Raw genomic sequence first — 8,306 nt, forward strand, 5'->3', positions numbered from 1 at the left:
ACCTGACTGCCCTCGACCAGCACAAAAACATCCTGTGGCGGACTGCAATAGCATCGAATAGCCCCGTGATATGCAACTGTTCAGGGAAGTCAGGAACCAATACACGCAGTCAGTCAGGAAAGCTAAGGCCAGCTTCTTCAGGCAGAAGTTTGCATCTTGTAGCTCCAACTCCAAAAGTTCTGGGACACTGTGAAGTCCATGGAGAACAAGAGCACCTCCTCCCAGCTGCCCACTGCACTGAGGCTAGGAAACACGGTCTCCACCGATAAATCCACGATTATCGAAAACTTCATTAAGCACTTCTCAACGGCTGGCCATGCCTTCCGCCTGGCTACTCCAACCTCGGCCAACAGCTCCGCCCCGTAGTTCCTCACCCAAGCCTCTCCAGGTTCTCCTTTACCCAAATCCAGATAGCAGATGTTCTGAAAGAGCTGCAAAACCTGGACCCGTACAAATCAGCTGGGCTTGACAATCTGGACCCGCTATTTCTGAAACTATCTGCCGCCATTGTCGCAACCCCTATTACCAGCCTGTTCAACCTCTCTTTCATATCGTCTGAGATCCCCAAGGATTGAAAGCTGCCGCAGTCATCCCCCTCTTCAAAGGGGAGACACCCTGGACCCAAACTGCTATAGACCTATATCCATCCTGCCCTGCCTATCTAAGGTCTTCGAAAGCCAAGTCAACAAACAGGTCACTGACCATCTCGAATCCCACCGTACCTTCTCCGCTGTGCAATCTGGTTTCCGAGCCGGTCACAGGTGCACCTCAGCCACACTCAAGGTACTAAACGATATCATAACCGCCATCGATAAAAGACAGTACTGTGCAGCCGTCTTCATCGACCTCGCCAAGGCTTTCGACTCTGTCAATCACCATATTCTTATCGGCAGACTCAACAGCCTCAGTTTTTCGGATGACTGCCTTGCCTGGTTCACCAATTACTTTGCAGACAGAGTTCAGTGTGTCAAATCGGAGGGCATGCTGTCCGGTCCTCTGGCAGTCTCTATGGGGGTGCCACAGGGTTCAATTCTCGGGCCGACTCTTTTCTCTGTATATATCAATGATGTTGCTCTTGCTGCGGGCGATTCCCTGATCCACCTCTACGCAGACGACACCATTCTATATACTTTCGGCCCGTCATTGGACACTGTGCTATCAAACCTCCAAACGAGCTTCAATGCCATACAGCACTCCTTCCGTGGCCTCCAACTGCTCTTAAACGCGAGTAAAACCAAATGCATGCTTTTCAACCGATCGCTGCCTGCACCCGCATGCCCGACTAGCATCACCACCCTGGATGGTTCCGACCTTGAATATGTGGACATCTATAAGTACCTAGGTGTCTGGCTAGACTGCAAACTCTCCTTCCAGACTCACATCAAACATCTCCAATCAAAAATCAAATCAAGAGTCGGCTTTCTATTCCGCAACAAAGCCTCCTTCACTCACGCTGCCAAGCTTACCCTAGTAAAACTGACTATCCTACCGATCCTCGACTTCGGCGATGTCATCTACAAAATGGCTTCCAACACTCTACTCAGCAAACTGGATGCAGTTTATCACAGTGCCATCCGTTTTGTCACTAAAGCACCTTATACCACCCACCACTGCGACTTGTATGCTCTGGTCGGCTGGCCCTCACTACATATTTGTCGCCAGACCCACTGGCTCCAGGTCATCTACAAGTCCATGCTAGGTAAAGCTCCGCCTTATCTCAGCTCACTGGTCACGATGGCAACACCCATCCGTAGCACGCGCTCCAGCAGGTGTATCTCACTGATCATCCCTAAAGCCAACACCTCATTTGGCCGCCTTTCGTTCCAGTACTCTGCTGCCTGTGACTGGAACGAATTGAAAAAAATCGCTGAAGTTGGAGACTTTTATCTCCCTCACCAACTTCAAACATCAGCTATCCGAGCAGCTAACCGATCGCTGCAGCTGTACATAGTCTATAGGTAAATAGCTCACCCATTTTCACCTACCTCATTCCCATACTGTTTTTATACTGTTTTTATTTATTTACTTTTCTGCTCTTTTGCACACCAATATCTCTACCTGTACATGACCATTTGATCATTTATCACTCCAGTGTTAATCTGCAAAATTGTATTATTCGCCTACCTCCTCATGCCTTTTGCACACATTGTATATAGACTGCCCATTTTTTTTTCCTACTGTGTTATTGACTTGCTAATTGTTTACTCCATGTGTAACTCTGTGTTGTCTGTTCACACTGCTATGCTTTATCTTGGCCAGGTCGCAGTTGCAAATGAGAACTTGTTCTCAACTAGCCTACCTGGTTAAATAAAGGTGAAATAAAAAAAATAAAAAATACAAAATCTACTTGTATTTCACCCTCTGTTTCCCATCATGTTTTGTGTGTAATTGTTTCATGTTATGTGGTGTTCGTTTACGCGCTTTACTTTTATGTTCATTTTTTTGAGCGCGTTTGATTTATGTAGTGCTCTCGTTTTTGGAACTATAATAAAAGTGTGCCTGTTCATTATACTCTGCTCTCCTGCACCTGACTTCGCCTCCAATACACCATTGACAGTCACCCATTGAGTATATTTGGGATTCTCTGGATTGATGTGTATGACAGCTTGTTCCAGTTCCTGCCAATATCCAGCAACTTCGCACAGCCATTGAAGAGGAGTGGTCAACATTCCGCAGGCCACAATCAACAGCCTAATCAACTCTATGCTAAGGATAGTGGTCACATCAGATACTGACTGGTTTTCTGATCGACACCCCTACAGATGCATATCTGTATTCCCAGGCATGCGAAATCCATAGATTAGGACTTCATGAATTTATTTCAGTTGGCTGATTTCCTTATGTGAATTGTGACTCAGTAAAATCTGTTGCATCTTGCATTTATATTTTTGTGTAGTAGCAAGGGGTTACACCCTCCGTAGGGCCTTAGGGCCTGTGGGCTTACTCCACCAGAGGTATGGCTAACTCTAGGGCCGCGGTGCGGCTTGTTGGTCATTACCTCAGACGTTTATGAAGTTCTACCGGCTAGATGTCACTTCACCTTCTTTGGCACATACTGACTTCATTCAGTGTCAGGCCTCTGAGGATTGATACGTTGAGACTAGCTGGCTTCGGAGAGCATGTTTGCGATACGGGAGTTGGTCATATCCCACATGTGAGATATCGAAACAAATAATTGAATAAGGGGCCTCCCGGGTGGCGCAGTGGTCTACGGCACAGCATCGCAGCGCTAGCTGTGTCACCAGAAACCCTGGGAGTTGTAGCGATGAGACAAGATGAGACAAGATAGTAATTACAAACAACAATTGGATACCACGAAATTGGGGAGAAGAAGGGGGTACAATTTTAATATATCTATTTTTATTTATTTAAAAATTATAATAATTGAATGAGAACTCAAGGTTACTTGTGTAACCGAGGTTCTCTAATATTATGAGTGGGATATCTCATCGCATTCCACCACTCTCAAAAGTGCGAGGAAGTTTGGCATGCTCGAGAATTACCAGAGGGCGGGCGAGTGGCTCCTTATAATGAGGGGAAAGGCTCACCTCATTCGCCACTCGACCGTTCTGTCTCTGACAGATGTGTGTATTAGGTTCTTCCCATATGTTAGATATCTCACAAATAATATCAGAGATCCTGTGTTATGCAAGTAATCTTTACGCGTCTCTTTTTTAATTAATATGCATTAAGTATGCATTTGGTTATTGGACATAGGATAGCATACCAAGGTATATTACAAGTGCATTATGTAATATTGTTTAATATAAAATATTATATCCAACCTCTACAGGATCGGTGGGTCGCACACGGGATGTTTGAGCTAACGTAGGCTAATGTGATCAGGATGAGGTTGTAAGTAACAAGAACATTTCCCAGGACATAGACATATCTGATATCGGCAGAAAGTTTAAATTCTTGTGAATCTAACTGCACTGTCCAATTTACAGTAGCTATTACAGTGAAAGAATACCATGACATTGTTTGAGGAGAGTGCACAGTTATGATCTAATGTGTTATCTTATTAAAATTATTTTCTGTCACTGAGTAACTTGGTCACGCGGCACATAAGACAAAGAGCCTCTGAGAGTGACCACAGTTCTTTGATCCATCCTGTTCTTGTCATAATCTTTCAAGGGCACAGCCGTGGAGATATGAGGTGAACAGAGGCTGGCTTGAGCACTGTTAACAATTCTATAAGCAGAAAGTGGTAACGTTAACACTTGTTTGTGCGCTATGAACTGACAACACATACCCACAAGAAGAAAACAAGGTGACTTATGATGCCCTGATCTGCCGGGAGGGGTGGAACCAGCCACGACTAAGCATTTTTAGGTCTGCTATAATATACCCTGTATTCTCTGTATGATTTTAAGTTCTCGGTCTTACACTCAAGAGTGTGGGATCAACCACCTCCCTTATTGCAATTCATATAATAAAGATTGGCTGTTTGAACAAATAACAAAGTTTCTCTCACTTGATTAGAATTTCCACAACAAAATGCACATTCTATAGATACTGTATATATATATATATATATATATATATACAGTGCCTTGCGAAAGTATTCGGCCCCCTTGAACTTTGCGACCTTTTGCCACATTTCAGGCTTCAAAAATAAAGATAAAACTGTATTTTTTTGTGAAGAATCAACAAGTGGGACACAATCATGAAGTGGAACGACATTTATTGGATATTTCAAACTTTTTTAACAAATCAAAAACTGACAAATTGGGCGTGCAAAATTATTCAGCCCCCTTAAGTTAATACTTTGTAGCGCCACCTTTTGCTGCGATTACAGCTGTAAGTCGCTTGGGTTATGTCTCTATCAGTTTTGCACATCGAGAGACTGAAATGTTTTCCCATTCCTCCTTGCAAAACAGCTCGAGCTCAGTGAGGTTGGATGGAGAGCATTTGTGAACAGCAGTTTTCAGTTCTTTCCACAGATTCTCGATTGGATTCAGGTCTGGACTTTGACTTGGCCATTCTAACACCTGGATATGTTTATTTTTGAACCATTCCATTGTAGATTTTGCTTTATGTTTTGGATCATTGTCTTGTTGGAAGACAAATCTCCGTCCCAGTCTCAGGTCTTTTGCAGACTCCATCAGGTTTTCTTCCAGAATGGTCCTGTATTTGGCTCCATCCATCTTCCCATCAATTTTAACCATCTTCCCTGTCCCTGCTGAAGAAAAGCAGGCCCAAACCATGATGCTGCCACCACCATGTTTGACAGTGGGGATGGTGTGTTCAGGGTGATGAGCTGTGTTGCCTTTACGCCAAACATAACGTTTTGCATTGTTGCCAAAAAGTTCAATTTTGGTTTCATCTGACCAGAGCACCTTCTTCCACATGTTTGGTGTGTCTCCCAGGTGGCTTGTGGCAAACTTTAAACAACACTTTTTATGGATATCTTTAAGAAATGGCTTTCTTCTTGCCACTCTTCCATAAAGGCCAGATTTGTGCAATATACGACTGATTGTTGTCCTATGGACAGAGTCTCCCACCTCAGCTGTAGATCTCTGCAGTTCATCCAGAGTGATCATGGGCCTCTTGGCTGCATCTCTGATCAGTCTTCTCCTTGTATGAGCTGAAAGTTTAGAAGGACGGCCAGGTCTTGGTAGATTTGCAGTGGTCTGATACTCCTTCCATTTCAATATTATCGCTTGCACAGTGCTCCTTGGGATGTTTAAAGCTTGGGAAATCTTTTTGTATCCAAATCCGGCTTTAAACTTCTTCACAACAGTATCTCGGACCTGCCTGGTGTGTTCCTTGTTCTTCATGATGCTCTCTGCGCTTCTAACGGACCTCTGAGACTATCACAGTGCAGGTGCATTTATACGGAGACTTGATTACACACAGGTGGATTGTATTTATCATCATTAGTCATTTAGGTCAACATTGGATCATTCAGAGATCCTCACTGAACTTCTGGAGAGAGTTTGCTGCACTGAAAGTAAAGGGGCTGAATAATTTTGCACGCCCAATTTTTCAGTTTTTGATTTGTTAAAAAAGTTTGAAATATCCAATAAATGTCGTTCCACTTCATGATTGTGTCCCACTTGTTGTTGATTCTTCACAAAAAAATACAGTTTTATATCTTTCTGTTTGAAGCCTGAAATGTGACAAAAGGTCGCAAAGTTCAAGGGGGCCGAATACTTTCGCAAGGCAATGTATACCATATATATGTACCATTTTCGACACTTACTACAAATCAGCCCTAATTACATTTTATATTCTGTTTCTAAAGGCAAAAAATGTGCTTTTCTTGGGAATTGATGTGAAAAAGTTACCTTGATCATCTGAATGCTCAGTTTTACATAGTGCCATTGAAATTCACTCTTAAGGCAACGCAAAATGTATAAAACACCTGACTCAAAGTGGTAATCTTATGCATGGCTAACCTAGATGACGCTTTCATTACACACCATTCACTATTCCTGTATGTACAGTGCATTCGGAAAATATTCAGACCCCTTGACTTTTTCCACATTTTGTTACGTTACAGCCTTATTCTAAACTGGATTAAATTGTTGTTGTCTTTCCTCATCGAGCTACACACAATACCCCATAATGACAAAGCAAAAACTGTTTTTTAGAAACTTTTGCAGATTAATAAAAATAAATAAAAATTAGTTTTTAAAATCACATTTACATAAGTATTCAGACTCTTTACTCAGTACTTTGGCAGTGATTACAGCTTTGAGTATTCTTGGTATGACGCTACAAGCTTGGCACACCTGTACGTGGGGAGGTCCTTCCATTCTTCTCTGCAGATCCTCTTAAGTTCTGTCATGTTGGATGTGGAGTGTCGCTGCTGTCACACCCTGACCATAGTTTGCTTTGTATGTTCTATGTTTTGTTTGGTCAGGGTGTGATCTGAGTGGGCATTCTATGTTGGATGTCTTGTTTGTCTGTTTCTGTGTTTGGGCCTGATATGGGCTGTTTTCAGTTTTTCACGTTTCTTGTTTTTGTATATTGTTCTATTTTCATCTTTATTAAAGATGTATCTAAATAACCACGCTGCGTTTTGGTCCGCCTCTCCTTCAACAGAAGAAAGCCGTGACAGCTGCACAACTATTTTCAGGTCTCTCCAGAGATGTTTGATCAGATTTAAGTCCGGGCCGTGACTGGGCCACTCAAGGAAATTCAGAGACTTGTCCCTAAGCCACTCCTGCGTTGTCTCGGCTGTGTTCTTTGGGTCTTTGTCCTGTTGGAAGGTGAACCTTTGCCCCAGTCTGTGGTTCTGAGAGCTCTGGAGCAGGTTTTCATCAAGGATCGCTCTGCACTTTGCTCTGTTTATCCTTTCCTCAATCCTGACTTGTCTCCCAGTCCCTGTCGCTGAAAAACATCCCCACAGGATGATACTGCCACCACCATGCTTCCCCGTAGGGATGGTGCCAGGTTTCCTCCAGACGTGACGCTTGGCATTCAGTCTAAAGACTTCAATCTTGGTTTCATCAGACCAGAGTCTTGTTTCTCATGGTCTGAAAGTCCCTTAGGTGCCTTTTGGCAAACTCCAAGCAGGCTGTCATGTGCATTTTACTGAGAAGTGGCTTCCGTCTGGTCACTCTACCATAAAGTCCTGATTGGTGGAGTGCTGAAGAGATGGTTGACTTTCTGGAAGTTTCTCCCATCTCCACAGAGGAACTCTGGAACTCTGGAGTGACCATTGGGTTCTTGTTCACCTCCCTGACCAAGGCTGTTCTCCCCCGATTGCTCAGTTTGGCTGGGCGTCCAGCTCTAGGAAGAGTCTTGGTGATTCCAAACTTCTTCCATTTAAGAATGAGGAAGGCCACTGTGTTCTTGGGGACCTTCCATGCTGCAGACATTTTATGGTACCTTTCCCCAGATCTGTGCCTCAACACAATCCTGTCTCGGATCTCTATGGACAATTCCTTCAACCTCATGGCTTGGTTTTTGCTCTGACATGCACTGTCAACTGTGGGACCTTATAAAGACAGGTGTGTGCCATTCCAAATCATGTCCAATCAATTGAATTTACCACAGCTGGACTCCTAGCAACATCTCAAGGATGATCATTGGAAGCAGGATGCACCAGAGCTCAATTTCGAGTCTCATAGCAAAGGGTCTGAATACTTATGTTTTTATTTTTAATACATTTTGTATATCTGCAGAGAAGAATGGGGGGAAACTCCCTAAGTACAGGTGTGCCAAGCTTGTAGCGTCATACCCAAGAAGACCCGCAGCTGTAATAGCTGTCTAAGGTGCTTCAAGTACTGAGTAAAGGGTCTGAATACTTATGTAAATGTGATATTTCAGCTTTTTTTTTTTTTACACAATTG

This window comes from Oncorhynchus keta, chromosome 15 (assembly GCF_023373465.1).
Source record: "Oncorhynchus keta strain PuntledgeMale-10-30-2019 chromosome 15, Oket_V2, whole genome shotgun sequence".
In the NCBI taxonomy this organism is placed as follows: Eukaryota; Metazoa; Chordata; class Actinopteri; order Salmoniformes; family Salmonidae; genus Oncorhynchus; species Oncorhynchus keta.